Consider the following 21,490-nt stretch of genomic DNA (forward strand, 5'->3'; position numbering starts at 1 on the left):
GGTGTAGTTCACGTCAATCCTCGTCCTGCAACCTGGCTGTCCATTGGATCCGCCCCACGAGGCGGGGCTCCCGCCTAGGAAGCGCGAGGAAGGTGGGGTGGGCGGAGGTGGGGAGGATGAATCCCAGCCTGCTGGCATTCGTCCCTTGTCTGCTTATAGGCCGAAAATCTGTCAGTTTAGGCCAGACTCCTGCTGGATTGGGCATCGTGGGGAGGGGGCGGGCGCTCCCGGGAGCTCCGCCCCCGACCCGGCGGCAGGGCTTCAGACCCGCCCTCCTCTGGAAGGGCGGGGCGGGCGGCGTTCAGCAGAGCTGGGTGCGGTGAGGCGCGCAGATCACCGCGGTTCCTGGGCAGGGCACGGAAGGCTCAAGAACCTCACCTGCTGTAGCTTGAGTCTCGCGTTCGCCCCACCCCGCCGCCCGAGCGCTCGAGAAAGTCTTCTCGCAAGCACCAGCGCCTGTTCCCCGGGCAGACCCAGGTTCAGGTGAGCAAGCCCTGCCGCCGGTGTGTCCCGCCCCGGAGCTGCGGAGCGTGCGCGCGCGGCGACTATACGTTGGGCGTTTGGAGCCGGCGGCCCTGTGGTTCTCGGCCTCCTCGTGGCCGGCTCTGGCGCGGTCGGGCCGAACGCCTGGGACTGGGCTTCGCATCCTCACCCGAGGGGCGCTAGGCAGCAAGGCCTCGGGGTTAGGGAGCCTTCCTGGTTGGGGCACTGGGAACTCGGCCTGCTTCTCTCTCTTGTGCGCTCCCGCCTCCCCGACGAGCGGCTCGGGCAAACTTTTTAACCCTTTCGGGGATGCCGCAATCCCGGGGCTGCCGGCTGAGTCCACGGGGCATGAGGGTGCAGGTTCAGGACAGCGGCTCCTCTGTAAGTTTTGCAAAGAGAGGTAACGGGCAGGCAGGGACCGTTTGGCAGCTGTCAGGGCGTCCTTCTGAGTCAGGATCGGTCAGTCCCGCCGCAGACGTTGCGCCCGACTCCGTTTCCGCCCTATGCAGCGGACTTCCTCATTCGCTTGGCAGCCCGCAGGACGGGAGGGGGCGGGGAGAGGTGCGCTGGGTGCGTGGGAAAAGGGGAGCCGGCTGCCGCGGGGCCCAGGGCGCCGGAAAGACCCCCGTCTGCCCTCTAACAAATTTGGGACTGTGTTGCCCGAGGGTAAAAGGCCTGGGTCTGCCGGCAGCCGTCGGGCCACCGAGGCTTGCACCTGATTCCTGAGCACCCTGGGTTGCCACGCCCGGACCAGTGTCTGGGAGATGGCCCTGACTTTAGGACCAGGCCCGGCTACTGCATCTTTTATGTTAGGGTTAGAGGCGGAGTTTTGAAGCTATCCCCCACTTCCTTGTGCAAGGGTCCTCACCCCATCCTGTTCTGGAGCCACGCCCAGAGCAGAACTGCACCCGGCTCCTCTTGGTCCTCATCTCTCACAGGCAACGGAGTCAGAACCCTGCAGGACTTGCTTGGGGGCAGTAGTGAAATTGAGGGCAGGGTGGGTCTGAGCGGGTGCCTGAGGCCCCACCCAGCGGTGTTAGGGAAAAGATTTCTGGGAAGTACCAGGTTTGGAGACCCGGAGGCTACTTTGTCTGGGCAGTGGAGAGGTCCAGTGGCTTCTCGTTCTCTGAGCGGTTTTTCTGGATTTAGCAAGATTTCAAAGTATCCGTTGCCTGCCCCCTTCGGCAGCACCCATACTAAAACGATGCACAGATTCATGGCTCCTGCACAAGGATGACACGCAAATTCGTTTAGCATCCCATAGTTTCAGTCAACGTAGATTGGCGTGTCCCAGCCATCTCCGGGCAAGTGGCTAACTCTTAAGCACGACTAGGAGGTCCCCTCGCCTAATTGGCTCCCTGATCTGCTGTGTCCCTGCCAGCTTCAGGACCTCCACCTGAACTTCTCAAGCCGCTAAGCAGCTGTGTAACCGCCCCGGAGACCCTCCCAAGTCTTGCACCATGTTAAAATATAGCTTTTTCAAACAGAAAAAAAAAAAGGTAACTATTGAAGGGGAAGCTATTTTAGCCCCTTCTTGTTCTCAGCAACATTGTAGCCATTTCTGACTTCACTGTCTAGAGGCCAGGCTGACACACACACCTCACCTGCCTACCTTTTTGTTTAGGAGGCAGGCTGCTTGAAGGCCTGTTCAGACAATCTCTCAATATCAGTCAATTTATATACAAGGTTGCTATGGGTGGGGGAAGGGCCTATAGATGTGTAATTGAGCAAATATTTAACTGGCTTCTCCTGCCAGGGACTTGGCCAGGTGGTGTGTGTATGTGGGGGCGGGGCGGGGTGGGTGTGAGTTGAGTAATCCTGGCCCCTGCTCACCGGCATTTAGGGGAGAGCTGAGACAAATCAGTAGGTGACTCTAGTGTGAGGTGGAGATGACAGGAACTCCGGAAAGGTACCGTGAGGCACAGGAGTACCTTGTGAGAGCTTGTTGGCCTCCTGAAGAGATTTGTGTACTGGGGAAACTTGGAGGCTTCAAGGAGCAACAGTGGCACACTGAGATACAAAGACGGCTTGTGCTGTGTCCCAAGCCACAGACAAAGGACTCACGGAATCCCTAGGTTGAGGGGGGCCTCTGCTGTCCAGGGCACGAAGGGAAGCCATCATGAGGAAGGAAGACATTTCAGGCCTGGCAAACTGAGGCAAGCACGTGGTTAAGGAAAGTGGGGAGTCATTTAATGGATAATTGGGGAGTAATTAAAAGCATCCAGCCATTGCTTAGTGTAGCTTGAGAACCAGTGTGTGATGTGGGTGACACTCTGGAACTTTGTTCCTGTACCCAGCGGGTCCTGGCAGGGCAGGTGGGCAGACCCAGGTTCCCCTCCAGCCAGCATTAGCGAGTTCTGTTGGGGGGTGTTATGTCGGGCGGGGAGGGAAGGTGAGAGTCAGGGACTCAGTGGGGCTGCTGGTCTGAGGGCATGAAAGGCGAGAGGAAAGAAAGGACAGGGTTCTGGTTTATTTGGTTTTTATTTTTATTTTTTAATTCTTGAACTTTTAACCAAAGTGTTTGGAGATAGGGCAGCTTCTCTCTTGTGGAATGAATGGTGCATGCTAATCACAGCCTGTCTTTTGCCTGGTCTTGCTCCAGATTAAAAACAAAACGAAACAAGAATCTCTTATTTTCTTAGAGCAGCATTGTTACGCAGCCAGTGGGGTATTGCTAGAAACGGGGCTGGCTGGAGTTTTGCTCACTTCCTCTTCTCACTAACCCTTCAGTAAAGACAGTGCCTACCAGCTTGACATCTTTATTTCAGGCGAGGAGGGGTTGGCTGTTTTCCTTCTCTTGGGGGAGGGGAGGCTAAAGCAAGGGGAAAAAAATCCTTGCCTTGACAGCTTCCTCCAAGCATCATGTCCCAAAAATATTTAGAATAACAAAATCTGTGTGTTCTCTTAATTAAACAACCGTCCTAATTTACTGAGCATAAAACAGCATCTCCGCCCGCAGGGGCAGGAAGTGCATTTTCCTTTTGTGCTGCCCCAGAGAATCACCGCCTCTCAGCTTTAACCCTTAGTGCTCTGAGCCCCTGGGCTCAGGGCCTCTGGTGACTACAGAACAGAGCACTGGTTGCCTAGGCAACTGTCTCATAGACTTCTATTTAAATTTTTTTTTAATAAAGAAAAGTTTGTGTGTGTGAGTCAGAGAGAAGAGACAGACAGACAGAGACTAACTTGGGGGAGTTGATTCTTCTGGTCTACCATGTGGGTCCTTGGGATCTAACTCAGACTTGGTGACAGGAGTCTTTAATCCACTGAGTTGGCCCCAGAATCCCTTTTTTTTTTTTTTTTTTGGTTTTTCGAGACAGGGTTTCTCTGTGGCTTTGGAGGCTGTCCTGGAACTCGATTGGTAGTCCAGGCTGGTCTCGAACTCACAGAGATCCACCTGCCTCTGCCTCCCGAGTGCTGGGATTAAAGGCGTGCGCCACCAACACCCGGCCCCAGAATCCCATTTTTAAAGCTGGGAAGAGTGAGTGGGTCAGGGAAAGAACATGACCTGTGGTGATAGGCAGACTTCAAATCTTAGCCCTTCTCACAAAGCCCCTTAGCTTTGTGACATCACACACTTTATATAACTCCCTCCCTCCCTCAGTTTTCTCCTCTGGAGCATTGGGATCCTCAGATTACTCTAAAGAGCTGAATGCAAGAACTGGAAGCAGTAACCATGTAAAGGGCCTGCTATATCATGGCTGTGTATGGCTTCTCTTTTTGTTATTTTAACTGTAGATATTATCAGTCTTGCCTCACTAGGTGGTTTTGTGAGGGGGAGGGTAGACCATTTTCCTTGGTTCCTAACTCAGTGTTTTTTTTAGGGGTCCATGTATCATGGGGTGCTTGGGGTCACCTGGAGGGGTGCAAAAATAAAAAAGTGGCTTTGAGATTGTCAATGCTTTGGATACCACAGTTGAGGGACTCCCTTCGAAATTCCTCTGCTTCCCCACCTGAGTGCTTCCCCATGGATGGGGTGTGTGTTGGACACCTTTTAAAAGTGTGTGTGTGTGTGTGTGTGTGTGTGTGTGTGTGTGTGTGTGTGTGTGTGTGATGAGTACAGGTGCCAGAAGAGGCTGGAGGTGTGGGATTTCCCCCTTTAGCTGGAGTTACAGACAGTTGAGAGCTACATGATATGGGTACTGAGAACCAAACTCCAGTCCTCTGCCAAAACTGCACACTTTATTTATTTTGTTTTTTTTGTAATAGGGTTTCTCTGTATTGCTTTGGAATTTGTTCTGGAACTCACTCTGTGGACCAGGCTGGCCTTGAACTCACAGAGATCCCCGCCTGCCTTTGCCTCCCGAGTTCTGACATAAAAGGTGTGAGCCACCAGTGCCCAGCAAAACTACACACTCTTAAACACTGAGCCATTCCTCCAGCTCTGGGCACACCTCTTTTTCAAGGGTAGTTTGGACAGTATCTATCTGCTGTAGGGTATTCCCTTCTAACTGCCTTCTAGGAGTTTGCCTCACAGATAAACTTGACTGTGCAGAAGGAAATGTCTGAGGATAGTCATTGTGGCATTGTCAGAGAAGAAGGCAGGAAACAGGGCTCTCTGTCCATTAGAAAGGTCACGTTAATCATGGCACAGCTGTACAGCGGAAATCCTCGAAGCCCTTAAAAGACAGGCTAATCTCTATGTGCTCACAGGGCATGCTCTCTGAGGGGGACGAAAGAGCACAGCTAGCTAGATACTGGGTACTGTGTTCCCATTTGTGGAAAACCCTTTGCTTCTCTGCCATTTTGTTGAGACAGGATCTCGCTGTATAGATTCAGGTTAGCCCTGCGTTTCCACCCCTGACCACTTGAATGCTGGGTCACAGGTCTGTGCTATCGCATCTAGCGGAGGTGGAAAGGGCTTAAAAATGGACTGACGTGCTCTCTGGCTTAAAACACTTTGAGTCCTGCTTTTCTCCACCTGCCTCAATCTCGCTAGGATGACAGATGTACTGTTCTGGTTGTTATCCCAGTCTGGGTGGGGGTTCCTTTTTTGACTGTGAGAAGAAGAAGCTTGCATGATTTGTTGTTGAGACAAGGTATTCCTGTGTAGCTGTGACTGGCCAGGATCTCACTGTGTAGACCAGGCTGGCCTTAAATTCATAGAGATCCCCGAGTTCTGGGACTAAAGGTGTGTGTCCCCTTCTTTTGTAACTTGGGGTCATAGCATTCGAATATACTCCTTTCTGCTCTGCCCCAGTTATTGCTCGGGCATCTGGTCTGTGGTTTTTTAATGCATTAGCAGTGGAAAAACTCAAGTTCTTGAGACAGTGTGATCAAAGGGCCATGCGGATTTGGGGGGACCCTGACCTTTGTCTCCAGGGAGGGCTGATGTCAGTCTTGGATGGTGTGTGGAACCTGGAGATGGTGCCGGCTCTGCTCTCCTTTCCCCAGTGAAGCCTGAGGAGGAGAATCCCAGGACTCTGAGCAGGACCTGTCCCCTGCCAGACAGTGTGGAAAGTAAGAGTAGCATGAGTCACCTAGAGCACATACACTGAGCCAGGCTCTAAAGTAGGCCTGCCACCACATGGGCAGGTGTTTGAAGACCGCCGCCTGCGTGGTGTTTCCTCGTGCATGCGATGTGAACCTCTTTAAAAAGAACCTGAGGCAGCATTGTGCTGGAGTTAGTCAGGTTCCACTCTGACCAGTTTCCCCAGCCAGAGGTGATTCAGCACTGGGCAGGTGGCTGGAGAAGGAGGCTTCTGGCCTTGGTCGAGGTCTCTAGCTGTCGTCATTCTGCTTGTGATGGCCCAGGACCCTCCCTTGTGACTGAGGCGCTCGCGGTGCTCTCCGGAAGGAAGTTGCTAGTGAATGTGAGGCTCCGGCAGGACAGGTTGGGCCGCAGCCTTCCTGCTTCTTAGAGGTAAAGGCTGCTGGTCTTTTCCATGCTCTTAAGTTACTTCCTTGTGGCCTCTCAGATGGATCTTGAGGTCCTTATGGTGTTTTGCAAAGGAAAAAGGGGGTCTCCCTGGAAGACTCGTATGATCCAAGTGGGCCAGATACCTGTCCATAATGTTTATGTGTTAAGATAGCCATAGGTGAATTTCTTTCTTTATGAGGATGTCACTGACCAAGAGGACATTTACAGTTTGGAAACTTGACCGTTAGATTTTCTTCTTATTTTTCTTTTTTACTTAAAGTCAATTAAGTGGTTTTTTGAGACAGGGTTTTTCTGTATGGCTTTTGGAGCCTGACCTGGAACTCTCTCTGTAGACCAGGTTGGCCTCGAACTCACAGAGATCCGCCTGCCTCTCCCTCCCGAGTGCTGGGATTAAAGGCGTGCGCCACCAACGCCCAGCTTTTTCTTTTTAATTTTTCCTCCTGCAGTGCAGGGAATCTGTCAGTCTCAAGGCTTAGCTTCCCCCCAGAACTGTCTCCAGTCTCTGAATATTGATTCTAATTGTAAATGATCCTGATTAAAAGAAAAGCCATTGGTGTTAATGCTGGGAACGGTGGCGCACACCTTTAATACCAGCACTCAGGAGGCAGAGGCAGGCAGATCTCTGCGATTTCCAGGCTTTCCATCCAGGACAACATAGGGAGACCCCATCTTTAAAAAAAAGAAACCATACCAAACCAGAAAGTCCCCTTCTGTTGAGTTTGCTAGACTTGTAGAATGTCTGAGTTGAAGGCATCTTGGATAGTTTTTAGAGAAATACTTTTTTCCTTCCCATGTTGACAAATACTTTGCCTGGGGCTCATGCTGAGAGTCACTCCTGGTTTCACTCGGGCAAGAGAAAGTGCTTTTGAACAGTACCATCTTTCTTGGCTTTCGTGGGCTGGTAGCCAGACAGCACACTCAGCTCCTTTAGAAGGTTTTCCCTCCAAAACCTTCTTCCCTGCCCCAGAACATCTCTTCCTTTGAGAGGCAGCAAGTTAACGAGTGGGGGAGGTGTTGGATGTGTTTGGACTTCTTCCAGGTGGGTGGGACCCTTGGGCTGAAAAAGTTCCCAAAGCTAAAAAGAAAAGAAAAGAGAGAAAGAAATTAGTATCTCTTGTGGGATAGTGCCAAGCAGAAGGGTGGGCCATCCCAAGAGCCACATTGGCACTCACTGGCCTCCAGCTAGTTTGAATTTCTAGTAACTTTGAATCAGAGTGTCAGGGTCAGTTGTTATTATTATTTTTGTTGTTGTTGTTGAAGGAAGAAGCCAAGGTTTTTGGCTTCAGGCAGACCTGGAGCTGGACCCTGGCCGCATCTCCTGCTGTCTGCCTCAGTTCCTCGCCTGGGGACATGGCAGCCGTGAGATGGTGCACTCTTCATCTTCCTCCCCCCTTACCTCCTGTTAGGTGGACATCACTTCTCAGATGGTAGGGAGCACAAGTTAAAGAGAGATTTATCCCGCAAAACCCCTCCTCGGTTAGAGGGTGTGGTGGTAGCTAAGTGGTGCGCGGAGAGGACCTGGCGTGCGGGCTGCGAGGCCTGTGTAGCCTTCCTCTCTCTCCTGCAGTACGCCTCAGCCTGCGGCTCCGAGCTGAACCGTTACCGGTGAGCATTAAGAAAAAGGGTCTAGAAAGCAGCGGAGGCACCTCCATGTGGAGTCTGTGCGTGCTTCCTGTGTTTTATGTGAAGTCACCGGGCTGGAGAAGAAGGCAGCTTCCTGTGTGATAAACACAAAGAGCGGCCCGTGGGACACTTCCAGTGACTCCACCTAGCCAGGCCAGGATGGGGGTGAGGCCTAGGAAGCTAATGGTTGCCCCCTCTCCTTCCTGGTGAGAACACAGCTGAGGTCTCCATGGTGCCTGTCCTAGGGGTTTCCATTGGCGGGCTAAAACAGCACGACCCAAAGCAACTGGGGGATGACAGGGTGTTGGTGCACCGCCCCCAAGTCTATTGTAAAGGGAAGTTAGGGGTTGCCCTACTCCACTAGCTACTGGCTTTTTTGGTTTTGTTTTGTTTTTTTCAAAACAGGGTTTCTCTGTGGCTTTGGAGGCTGTCCTGGAACTTGCTCTTGTAGACCAGGCTGGCCTTAAACTCACAGAGATCTGCCTGCCTCTGCCTCCCGAGTGCTGGGATTAAAGGCATGCACCACCAATGCCCGGCTTCTTTTTTTTTTTTAAATTAACTTTTATTTTATGTGCATTGGAACTGGAGTTACAGACAGTTGTGAGCTGCCATGTGGGTACTGGGAATTGAACCCGGGTCCTCTGGAAGAGCAGCCAGTGCTCTTAACCACTAAGCCATCTCTCCAGGCTCCCCCCATATCTATTGTTAATAAAGGAAATGTCCCACAGGCCAGTCTGGATTGGTGGGCATTTTCTCGGTTTAGGTTTCCTCTTCCCAGACAACCCTAGCTTGTGTCAGGTTGATGTGACACTAGCCTGCACAGGAGGAAGATGCTGGGACAGAGTAGCAGCCCAAGAGTCTGGGCATCTGAGTTGAGTCACAGTTCTTCTAGTGAGAGAGGCTAGACTTTGCCAAGCCCCCGTGTATAACAGGCCGTGTGCTGATGAATTCTTCACTTGCCCTCAGGAGTGGAAGCTCACTCATTTTTGCTGAGGAATCGCCTTACAGAGATTCAAGTTAGGGGGCCGTTTCAGCTTCCTGTGGCTTTGCCAACGCCCTTCACTGGGTGTGCATAGCCTGGCTTGCAAAGAGTATGGACTGGTTCCTGGGACTGTCTCCTTCTCTGGCTGTGAGTTCATTAAAGAAAAGAACATGGTCATCCCCATTGCTGCTGGGGTCACCCCGTTGCTGCTGGGGTCACCCCATTGCTGCTGGCTGCTCACTGAGGCCTCCTGTGCCATGGTATTCATTGCAGCTAGTTTCTCGTGAGTATGGAATGGAGAGAGGGAGGGCAGGTGAGAGGACCATGGCTGCTAGCATGGAGTCCAGCCCAGGATAACTTGCTTTTGGATACAGTTGCCCACTGGGGACCATGGCCAGAAGCCCGTTGCTGTCTTTTTTTTTTTTTTTAAGATTTATTTATTTATTACGAACATAACACCCTGCCCCCATCAGAAGAGGGCACCAGATCTCATTACAGATGGTTGTGAGCCACCATGTGGTTGCTGGGAATTGAACTCACGACCGTTGCTGTCTTAACATGGTGCACTGTTGAATCCTTTCCTCTGTCCACATGTCCAACCCTTAGTTCTTCAGTAACCACATCGGATGACGTGGTGATTTCCCACGTACAAAGCTGGACCCCAGAGCCAGGTGCTGGGAGAATGGATCAGCAGGAAGTGTGGCTCTTGTTTGTAGGAGCCGAGGGTCTTCGGCTCATACAGGGAGCAGCCCTCGGGCAGTCTGAGAAGGCTCCTGGAGGAGGTGGCCCTGGAGCTGATGGCAGAATCAGAGAGGGGACATGGCATGACGTGTCCAGGGAGCAGGGTTGGGACTGTGCTCTTGGGCATGTCAGCTCTGCCAAAGCTTTGTTCAGAAGTGGTTCAGGTTGGTGAAGGTGCTGTGACTCATAGGAGTAGGGAGAGGTTCTTTGGTAGCCCTGGCTGGCCTTTCCAGAGGCCGAGGTAGCCCGTGGAGATTTGTATCCTTGCACCGTTTCCTGGGAGGCGGAGTGCTGTGTTCCTCTCCCAGGTCATTAGCTTCTGCCTGGGTGCTGGGCAGCCTGCCCATGTCTCTGGTTGGGTGGTCAGACGTCATGTGATACCCAGCCAAAGGACTTGAGGTGAGACTTCCACGGACTATTGAGAAACAACCAGTGCGATTGGAAAGTGTCCTATTAAAGTTAAGAAGAAAAACCAGAAGCCTGTTGTTCACAGCACAAGTATGACAACAAAGCTGGCAAGAGGCACCCTACCATTGGCACACACATGCACACGCGCACACACATGCACACGCGTGCACATGAATCCACACACATACCTGTATGCACTTCGCCAAATCCCAAGAAGATACTGTGTACTCTGATTTCTCACTTAGTGCTTGTAATCTGGGTATTTTAACAGGCATGTTATTGTCCAGTGAGGGGTAGAACTATTATTCACATTGTCAGAAAGTACCATGGTTTTTTTTTTTTTTTTTTTTTGAGACAGGGTTTCTCTGTAGCTTTGGAGGCTGTCCTGGAACTCACTTTGTAGACCAGGCTGGCCTCGAACTCACAGAGATCCGCCTGCCTCTGCCTCCCGAGTGCTGGGATTAAAGGCGTGCTCCACCAACGCCCGGCTAGTACCATAGGTTTTATCGACTCTTAAAATGTATTCACTCGAGGAGTAGCTGTTGAGCATCTATTGTAAGTCTTGTCTAGAGATGGTTGTACATCAAGATGCTGGTACCCGAGATCACTGGACTGCCCTCTGGGCTCAGGTCTGGGCCTAGGAACATGGTCACTGCCTTCTGGTGTTGCTGCTGGGTGCCCAGTCCAGTTCATAGAAAGCTGGTCAAGCCACTTTGTCATTCATGAGCTGTCAGGAAGCTCAGGACCTAGAGCCAAGAGCTGGGAGACCTTTCCAGGCTCTGTGGAGGAAGGTCTTCCACCTTCTGCCTCCCAGCCATACATGTCCACTGTCTCCTGTGTGTACCAGTGCAGTTCACAAGACCTGGGCCAGAAAACCCATGTGGAAGAAGAGAGGGACCAAAAGTATCCAGGGGGCCTTGTTCTCAGGGTACTCACTGCCGAGGGCCATACTGAGTCGGAAGGAGACTGCTGAGGGGAGGGAGAGGAAGGAAGAGGGTATGGGGCCCCACCCACGAGGGTGGAGAGGGTCTGAAAACATCTCCATACCTTGCCAGGGGCCCAGGACTCTGCTGAGGCTCCTGAGATGGTGTAAGAATTGTAGCAACAAGTTGCAACAGTTTGGCTTTGTTGTAAAAAGGAAGTTTCAGAACCCTAGTGACAACTTTTGAACCAATCTTTTATCTATAGTGGGGAAGTATTTGTAGGGCAGCTGGGCTTCAGGATGCTGGGTGTCTGCCTTCATCAGGGAAGGCATTGTACTTGGCTCCCTCTGCCCCTCCCCACTGTTCCCACTCCAGTTCACGGCTTTTTCTGAAATGTGCGGTCTTCTTAGAGAGCAGGAGAGGTAACTTATTTCTTGGGAACGAGCCAGAAGCTTGTTGCCACCTGCCCCACTGGGGGGATGAAGGGGGCTGGGGCGGCCCCAGAAATGCTGAGGGGACTTAGGCATCATAGTCTTTGCTTACCTTTCTGGGTCCTGTCTCCACCTTGTAGTTGGTATTTGTATCAGCCCTAGGCCTCTTGGGTTTGAAGTTTGTCATGGTTCACCCCCCCCCCCCCCGCCCAGTTTACTCAAAGCAACACAATCCAAGGCTTAGCCTAGCTTTCTTTTCACACACGGGTTGGAGTTGGTACTAATAAAAAGTAATTGGCGGAGTCCAGCAGCCGGTGGGGGTATGGTGCTCCTAGTTAGGGTGAGGTCCTTTGTGGCCTTTTAAGAAAGATTGGTTTACATGCGTTGCCTTCATGTAAGTATGTATACTTCATGTATGCCTGGTGCTCTGGAAGCCCAGAAGCGGGCATTGGATCCCTGAATGTGGAGTCACGGATGGTTATGGGTCACCATGTGGTTGCTGGGAACCTAATCTGGACCTTCTGCAAGAGCAGAAGGTGCTCTTGATGGCCGACCCGTTTCTCCAGCCCCCCTTGTATCTTTATTCACTTCCTGTTTACACTGCTGCTTGGTAATTGCAGGCCAAAGATTATCATTGAGTTTATACTATTTTACATTATTTACTGGCTGTCATATTGGAGGTGGGAGGGGGAGCTGGTACATGGAGGGGGTGATGGGGTGATGGGGCAGCAGCCGAGTTGGGATTCCACTTTCTATCCAGCTCATTTGTTCATTAGCTGTGAGCTGAAGGCTGGGGGTGCTCTAGAGGCTGCTGTAGGTTCTTGGGCTGTGCCATTAAATACACCCTTGGGTGCCCCTGCATGCTCTGGAGGCAGCCAAGGAACCAGTTTGCTGCTGTTAGTCTATGCTGTACACAGGAGAGGGGAACATGAGGCTGCAGGAACAGACGCGGAGAGGGCTCTGGCCTGGCTCCTAGGCAGCAGGCGTTCATTCTCTCGGTTCTGGAGGCTGGAAGTAAAGATCACAGTGGGACCATTGGCGCTCTGGCTTGCAGGTGGCCATCTTACTGTGTTCTCACATGCTCAGCATATCTGTGTCCCACTCTCCTAGGGGGACACCAGTCACACAGGATTAGGGCCTGCTCCAATAACCATGGCTTGACTTAATCTCCTTTGTCAAGGTGCTCCTCCCCCTGTGCGTGACAACCTGAGAGGTGTGTCTTCAGCCAGTGTAGCATAGACATTCTGGTGACCCTTTTCAGGTCTAGGGGTGAGCACTCCCCACTGGTTCGTTTGTTTATTTATTTTTGTTAAAGACAGGGTCTCATTATGTAGGTCTGGCTGGCCTGGAAATTCTTACGTAGATCAGGGTAGTCTTGAGCTCATAGAGATCCATCTGCTTCTCTCTCTACCTCTCCAGTGCTGGACTAAAGGTGTGCTCTCATCACCCCCCACTACTTAGTCTGCTCTGATCCCCACTTTCTCATGTGTAAACAGGTTAGTATGCCTTAGCTGGGCATCGAGGGGCTCAGTGAAGGCTAGCCTGGGCTACATACTGAAACTTTGTCTCCAACAAAACCAAGCAACTACTCCCTTTGCACTCCTCAAACCTGACTCTTGGTGTTCTGTAGGCAGTCTGGACTGGACTTCCACACAGCAGGTACACTAGCTCCCATCCGAATCCTGCCGCCCTCCTCAGCGTCCCTCTCCACTTCAGAGCAAAGTCCTAAGTGGTCGTGGTGTTCAGCCTTCCACCAGTTCAGGTGGGCATCAGCCATGTGGGGAAGAGGTCCAGAACTGTACACTCACTCGGAAGTCCCCGGGTTGGCCAGTGTTGAGTGGCTGCTGTGAAAACTTCTGTGCTGCGTACTTAGCCCGGCAGGGGCGCTGCCTCTCACGGAAGTGCGCCGGCTCCGTTCTGGTCTTGTCTCATGGTCAGGACCCTTGTGAAGTCCTTGAAGTCCCATGGTAGACTGTGGAAACAGAACAGACTGGGTCAAACACACAGGTTTATTTTCAGGACCTCCCTTAGCTCTCTGTGGCCCTGGGTGGGTGGCTGTATTTCCTTGACTTGTGAGGCCTAACTACCATGAAGTATGTATCTAGTACTTACATAAATAGGTAGGGGCTTGGCTTCTGACCCAATCCCTTTTCTCTCTCTTGCAAGTTATGTGACCACTATGGTTTTTTTTTTTCTTTCCTAATCTGTGGAGCTAGGAAAAGAAGTAATAACTTAATGGGTTTTCGGGTTTTGGCACTTAGTGAAGCCTTATTTTTTCTTTTGCATTTTACTTATATATAGTTTGTGCAGCACAGTGGCAAGTTATCTTTTGCATTTTTTTTTCTTGTTACAAAAAACAAAAACGAAAACAATCTATTTTAGGTGCTGGAAAGATGACTCAGTTGGTGAAGTACTTGCATGAAGAATTGAGTTTGGTCGTGCGGTGGTGGCGCACGCCTTTAATCCCAGCACTCAGGAGTCAGAGGCAGGTGGATATCTGAGTGCGAGGCCAGCCTGGTCTACAGACCTAGTTCTAGGACAGCGAGGGCTACACAGAGAAACCCTTGTCTCGAAAAACCAAAAGCCAGCCAACTAAACAGACAAAATCAATTACATGGAGCTCTAGAGAGATGGCTCAGCGCTTAAAAGCACTACTTGCTCTTCCTGAGGACTGGGGTTCGGTTCCCAGCACCCACAGGGCAGTAACCCCAGGCCTAGCAGGTCCAGTGCCTCTCATGGGTCCCATGGGTACTGCACACAGGTGGTGCATACACGCACATGCAAGCAAAGACACATGCACAAAAAGTACAGGGATGGAAGAGAGCCAGAAGACAAGACCCACCCGTGTTGATCTCTGTCTGCCGTTTGCACACACAGAAACACATACATAAACCACAATACATACAAAAATGTGCTTTGTGTATCAGTTCTTTTATTATGACTGTGTGAGACTTGACGTCACATCCAGGTACTTGTGGCTGAAATTTCCTACGAGGAAGGCTGTCGGGAGCAGTGTTCTCGTTTTAGAGCCGGGCGTGTTGAGAGCCTAAGAATCAACCCTCTTGGCTCCCATGGCCTGTCCCATGCCACCATCGTATGGGCAGGGGCTGATGGGGTCCAATTGCTTACTGACTTTTTGGTAAATCCAGGTGAGCGTGGGCAGGCCAGGGCGGATGGGTCTGCAGGTGTGTGGGTCGGGTTAGGAAGGAAGAGGTATTTTTAGCCTGCTTTCTTTAGAGAACCCAGCTTTTGCTTCTCTCCTTCCTTCAGCATGCATGCCTCCTCCGGCTTGCTGTTCTCAGCCTGCCTTCTGCCCACAGCCTGCTGCCTGCGCTGTTTCCTGTCCCTGTCAGGGGGAGGAGGAGGTGGTGGATGTATAGTGCTCAGGAGGAATGCTGTGGAGCCCTGCCCATACTATGCTGCTCAAGTTAGCTGTCTCCTCCTCCCCAGCGCTGGCCACAGGTGCGGAGTTCCAGGCTTCTCTGGCTAGAACTTCCAACCTTATGAGGCTCTCCCGCTGCTTCTCACTGTGTGTCCCGCATTGCAGGTGAGGGCTCTGGGCATGCTGCTGGCCGGTGGCATGGCCCTGCTTTGAGTCATCCCCTGCAGTGTCATGCGCTTTGGGAGCACTGTGTGAAGATGCCTGAGGCTGCGGTGGGGTGGCCCCCCCTTACCCTGGAAAACTGGTCCTGGGCTTTAATTATCTTTAGGTTGAAATAGCAGAGCCCCCTCCCCCAGTCCCATCCACCCCCTGTCTTCTGGCTTTCAGACAAGAATGTGAAGAATGTGGTCCTCTGTTGTGGACCTGAGTAGAGAGGTCTAGATGCTGGGGCCATCTGGGTGCCTAGGCCATCTGGACGCTGGGTGGGACCCAAAGGCTTCTCCCAGCGTTACAGGCTGCTTTGTTGTGCCTACACCGACGGGGACATTCCGGATTGGTTGTGGTTTGTCTCGAGCCATGACAATCCCAGGCTTACTGGATCCCTGGATATTTTGTGTGGTCCCTTTGAGACAGCTGGGAGGAGCTGCAGAAGGGAGATGACCGGCTTCCCGTCCTGCAGTCTTACCTCAGAGGGATCAAGTTCAAAGGGACTGGCAGGGGCGTCTGTGGTGCAGGAAAGGTCAGTGTCAGGCCCGAGAACCAATTCTGCTGCTTCAGCTATGGGACAAGGAGACCAGAGTCACCTGTGTGCCTTCTTCCTGATCTGGTGTGTGCTGCGATCCTTGCGGAATGCTTCATGTGTCCACTGCCTCACGCATCCTAGGAGGCAGGGAGCAAGAGGGTTGGATGCAGGACCCTGGAGCCCAGAATGAGACTGCAGGATGCAGACACCAATAGCAGCAGGCCATGCACCAGTTGTCTCTTTTGCAAAATAGGGTACAGACAGAAGCTACCTGAGGGGGCCGCTATGTGTAAGGTCAGTTGCTCTGGAGGCAGGCAGGGTGAGGTTAGTGGTCATGTGTTCTTTTGAGGTAGGCGATGGGGAAATTGTGAGTGGTTAGAGCTTACTCACCCCCTCCCCCAGAGAGCACCCAGAGAGCCCATCATCTCAGGAGGGTCACTTTCTGCTGTGGTCCCAGCCTCCTTTGGGGGAGTTTCTGTGCCGCCATCTCCATGCGTGTTCGCATTTGTACATGCCTATGAGCATGTCTGTGGACACAGATCTGTGCCCACAGATCTCTACATATGTCTCTATGTACACATAATCTCTGTGTATCCAGGCTTTTGTGCGTTATATATTTGTTTATGTATATAGGTCTCTCTCTGTGTGTATGTATGCATGTTATACACATGCCTGTGTGTGTGTGTGTGTGTGTGTTTGTGAGTGTGCAATATGTGTGGAGGTGAGAGCTCGTGTGGGATACAGTGTGGTTCCTGGGGGTCAAACTCAAGGTGCCGGGCTTAGTGACAGGCATCCCCCCAGCTATCTTGTTGGCCCGCATCCAGGTCTTTATGTATGTATGGCTACATGTATGGGACTGTGAGTATGGGCCTTGCTCCAGAACAGGATGGCCTGGCTTGAATGTCCCTAGGGCTGGGCACTTTGGAGCCTAATTGTGGCTCAGGCAAAGGGGCAATTCTCTGCCGGCAGTCAGGATTCTGGTGAAGGACACAGTGAAGTCATTCCTACCAGCCTGGCTCCCTATTCAAGGGCAGCTGGGGTATGCCTGCCTTGAGACAGGGGTAACTATGTAACTAGGAATGATTGTTTTATTTTATCTTTTGTCTTATGTGTGAAGCAGATGGTTTGGTCTTCACTCAATGACTCCTACTTTAATCATCTTCCTGAGAGGCAGGAGGCTAAGGAATGCAGTCTGACCACCCCAGAAGAGGGTAGCAGATTCCCTGGAACTGGAGTTACAGGCCATTGTCTTAGATGGGTGCTGGGAACTGAACCCAAGCATAAGCAAGCATTCTTTTTTTATTACCCAAGACAGGGTTTCTTTGTAGCTTTGCAGCCTGCCCTGGAACTTGCTCTGAACTCACAGAGATCCTGCCTCTGCCTCCTGAGTGCTGGGATTAAAGGTGTGCACCATTTCCTGGCTAAGCAAGCATTCTTAACCCCTGAGCTGTTTCTCTAGCTTCTGCTTGTTCTTTATTTTCTCCCCAAAATAGAGGGTTTGTAGGTGTAGTCCTGGCTGCACTGGAACTCGCTTTGTAGACCAGGCTGGCCTGGAGCTCACAGAGACTCTCCTGCCTCTGTCTCCTGAGTGCTGGGGTTGAAGACTTGTTTTTTAATGAAAAGGTCTTGGTATGACCTTGAACTTGTCTTATTGTCTCCCAAGATCCAGGGCTGCAGGTATACATACCACACCCATCTTCTGCCTTCCTGATTATTAATTCTCCAAAGCCCCCATATCTAGGCAAGTCAGGTACCTCTGAGCTTCGAGGGAGGGGGTCATGATTTCTGCCTTGGCTTGGTCAACGTTGGCAAGATCAGGCAAGCCACAGGAATACGGTGAGACATATGTCTGGCAAGAGGCAGGTTTTGGTCTACTGTTGTCTTCTGAGCTGCCGGAGGCTGGGGCCCCTTTGCCTCTGAACTTGGAGTTCCGCTTGGCCTAGTAGAAGGTGGGACTTGATCACACACTTTACCTGTGTGAATCTCCTCTGCCCAAGTGCAGTTTGAGTTAGTGGGTGTTTTCCTACTGTCAGCTGGGTGTTTCTAGAAATGAAATAAAGTACACTGAGTGGAAAATACCAGTGCACACATAACCATCATTTCATGAAACTGGTTGGCATTTATCAAAAAAAGTTTAAAAATGTGTGTGCGTGTCCCTTCCTATGGTGGAGCTCCTTGGATGAGGTGCTCTGGGGACCTCTGCAAACCTGATCTTAGGATCCTTCCTTCAGGTCCAAGCTGATCTGCTACTGGAGACCAGCCTGTAAACGAGCCTCTTTCAAGGCCAAGTTCTGACTGGAGCTCTTGACAGAATTCTGGGAAAGAATTTCTAGGAGGGGAATAAATTTCTTGGAGGGGCTAGGCAGGATGTGACTTCAAGCCCCTGAAGTGTGCTGTGTCTGAGACTGACTCATTGTGAGTTCAGCCATGACAGAGACATACAAATGACTTGAGGAGGCCACTGTTGGGGGAGGGGCTGCCTGTCTGGGGGCGCCAGCCGACATTGGCACAGGGACCCTGTATTCCCAGCAGTGGTTCTGAGTTAGGCCTCATGGAGACCGGGCGGGACAGGGCGGGACAGTCCTGTCAGCCAGCCCTGCCGCACCCTCCTTACCTCTGTGCTTCCCAGATCACCGCCTTGTGGTGGGGATTGCCTGGGGAGGGGGGTGGGGTGGGCGGGAGGGGCTTCCTGTGAGTTATCTATCAGCTTGCTGACTGTGTCTGATTCCTTCGGGGATGGTGCTCATGATCACAGCTCACCCCAGTAGCTGCCGGATCAGTTCAGGGAGACTGCTGGGACTGCTACTTGTGTCTCCAACAAAGATTAGTGTCCGTCATGCAGAAAGGTGGAGGGGGCATGGCGACAGTGATTCACCGCCGTCCCGGAGTCTCTGCAGCCTGGCCTTTGGCTGTTCATGTAGTGACACTGATACCTGGGCAGTGAGGCGTGGCAGATGGTGTGGTGTGTGCATGAGTCTGCAGGGCAGACCTCAGGACGTGCCGGCCGGCCAGTTTAGACAAATGCCAGCCCTGGGGCCAGCGAGAGGCTATCAGGAGAGGTGGAGATGGGTGGAGCTGGACATTGGTCTCCGGCCCCTGCCCTGCTCCCCTAGGCATACTTCCACACAGAACAAGAGGGAGGGGATGGGAGGTAGGCATTTTATTGAGCTTGATTGCTGGAGCTCTGACCTTTAGGAAAGGAAGGTTAGGCCCTCCCACTTTTGGTCCGGTCAGGTCAGGCATTAATTAATCAACACCCACCTGGGTCGGCCAGCAAGGGCCTGGTGGTGACCAGAGTCCTGAGCCCTGCAGGATAGAAAGAAGGCGGAGGCTGTATGGCGAAGTGGCTCTGTAATTCAGCTTCAAAAAAATATTTTTAGGGGCTGGAGGTGTAGTTCAGTGGTAATTGCCAAGTGTGTATATGACTCTGGGCTAGACTTTTTAGCACCACTCCAAAATAAAAGATTTAAAAAAATTTTAACCCTCATTAAGAGAAGATAATATTGGTGAAGGTCTGGTGGATTCCAGGTAGAGTGATCTTCAGAAATCATTTAGTTTATTTATTTATAGACAGGGTCTTGGCTTGGAACTTGGAATGGAGACCCCATTAGCCAGAGATTCCCAGATCCACCTCCTGTGTGTTCTGCAGGGCAAGCGCTGAGGGCCTGATCCACCACTAGGCCCAGGGTGCCTTGTTTCTGGTTCTGGGTTGCATTGCTCAGCAGTCATCCATGATGTGGACTTGGAGACCAGCGCTCTGCACTTTTCCACTGAGATAGTGACATATAATTAAAATTTTTGAGGATGGTTATTTTTCTGCGTTGGTTTTCAGCAAACCATGTTCACATGCTTGAGAAGAGAAAACCCTCTCTCAGCAGAACCCAGGGGAAGGAAGGAACCTCACTGTCTGAAGGAAGGGCTCCGAGTTGCCCCCACACATTCATGGGCAGCTATCAGCAAACCGGGAGAAGCTGTCTGCATGACGGCACTGCTGGTGTACACGTGGGAAGAGCTCCCCAGAAACGTTCTGTCAGCCTCTCGCACCTGAGGGCCAGGGGTGCTTGTGTGGGGGGTACGTCTTCCTGGAATAACTTGCTTCCCTGCAGTTCCTGGACTGAGTGAAAGCTCATTACGTGCAGGTGAGGCTCCTGTGTGATCTCACTGTGCAAATATTGAGCCAATTAAAAGCCAAGCCAGAGGCCAATGTAAATGGCTTATCTGCAGCTCGAGCCCTGCCTGCTGCCTGTCTGGCCTTAGCTCTAGGCCAAGGCTGCCTAACCTGTTGTTGAAGCCCTTTTCTCCTCCCCCCCTTTTCTTTTTTGGTTTTTCAAGACAGGGTTTCTCTGTGTAATAGCTCTGGCTTTCCTGGAACTCACTTTGTAGACCAGGCTGGCCTCAAAGTCGCTGAGATCTGCCTGCCTCTGCCTCCTAAGTGCTGGGATTAAAAGCGTGCACCACCACAGCCTGACCCCTTTTCTTCTATTCCTCCCTTCCTCCCTTCCTCCCTTCCTCCCTCCCTCCCTCCCTCCTTCCCTCCCTCCCTCCCTCCCTTGCAGGAGATGAGATGCCTTTGGAATGGTTGCTCAGGTCTGCTAGGATCCCAGAAAAGTGCTGGTCCTTCCCACAGCAATTCCTCAGGGGACCCTGTCTTTAAAGAGGACCAGAGGAGACAGTTCTGCATCCCTTAAAAGAAGCAGAGCGGCAGGCCTGAGCTGGGAGAAGAGGGCAAAGATAATTCGTTCCACAGTGTTAGAAAGGGCTGCTAGGTGAGGGCCATGCCTGGGGGCTTGGAAGACTTTCGAGAGGAGACATACATAGGGCTGCTGTGTGTGTGTGTGTGTGTGTGTGTGTGTGTGTGTGTGTGTGTGTGTTGGTAATGATGCGAAGAATGACGGTGTCTAGCATGGAGCGAAGGGGAAAGCTTGTCAAGAGCATTGGGCGGTGGGTTGGGCTCCAGAGGCCTGTGTGGGCAGCTTGTCCTGAGGGTGGACCCATGCGCCGCTGCTGGGAGTGAGTGACTCATTGCTTTCTGCCCTCACTGACTGATCGTTCATTCATTTAGAAATGGTTCTCAGGCTGAGGCCCTGAGACAGCTGTCTTACTGGGGGAGACTCAGAAAGATTGTCCTATAGTTCCCATGACACATGCTATATACAAGGATTGTCCCCGACGCTGCAAACATCTACATAGAGCCCTGGCTACTTGCCATCTGGGAAGCTACAACTATTGGACTCCAAGGAGCTGGGGAGCTGTCAGAAGGTGAAATCAGGCAACTTTCATCTTGGGAGCTGGACTCCCTGAGTCCCCTGTCCTGCCTGCACTGGGAGCTGGGCTTTCCCCCTTGGCCTGGAAGAACCCTCCCTGCGAGGTCCAGGACTTTACAACTACCGATTCCCATGTGTGGCCACCCATCCCCTCAGTGAAGTATGTAGGGAGAACTGTAAAATACAGAGCTGGTGATGTCATCCCCCTCCCCCACTGTCCTAGAGTCCACATTCCTAAACGGCTGATAAGATCCTGCCTAAACTGTCCTGGTGACCGCCTACAGCCCTTGGTGAATTCATCCCACCTTTAGTGTGCGGAATCTACACAGGACATTTTTTTTTTTTTTTTGGTTTTTACGAGACAGGGTTTCTCTGTATTGTTTCGGAGGCTATCGGTCCAGCCCGGCCTCGAACTCACAGAGATCCGCCTGCCTCTGCCTCCCGAGTGCTGGGATTAAAGGCATGCACCACCACTGCCCGGCTACACAGGACATTTTTAAAAAAGATTTTTTTGGGACTGGAGAGGTGGCTCAGTGGTTAAGAGCACTGGCTGCTCTTCCAGAGGACCCAGGTTCATCTCCCAGCTCCCACATGGCAGCTCACGACTATCTGTAAGTCCAGTTCTAGGAGACC

The 21,490-nt window shown here is 51.9% G+C and overlaps 1 protein-coding gene across 1 annotated transcript in view; it reads left to right on the forward strand.

Annotated features, from left to right (window-relative positions):
• The first annotated feature begins 288 nt into the window (after positions 1–288).
• The window catches only part of Myh9 (myosin heavy chain 9), an 86,741-nt gene continuing 65,539 nt past the window's right edge, over positions 289–21,490 (forward strand). Inside the window, exon 1 of the mRNA XM_005066947.4 lies at positions 289–483. The gene's annotated coding sequence lies outside the window, so the exon portion shown is untranslated. The remainder of the gene's footprint in view (positions 484–21,490) is intronic.

This window comes from Mesocricetus auratus, unplaced genomic scaffold (assembly GCF_017639785.1).
Source record: "Mesocricetus auratus isolate SY011 unplaced genomic scaffold, BCM_Maur_2.0 Super-Scaffold_100010, whole genome shotgun sequence".
NCBI lineage: Eukaryota > Metazoa > Chordata > Mammalia > Rodentia > Cricetidae > Mesocricetus > Mesocricetus auratus.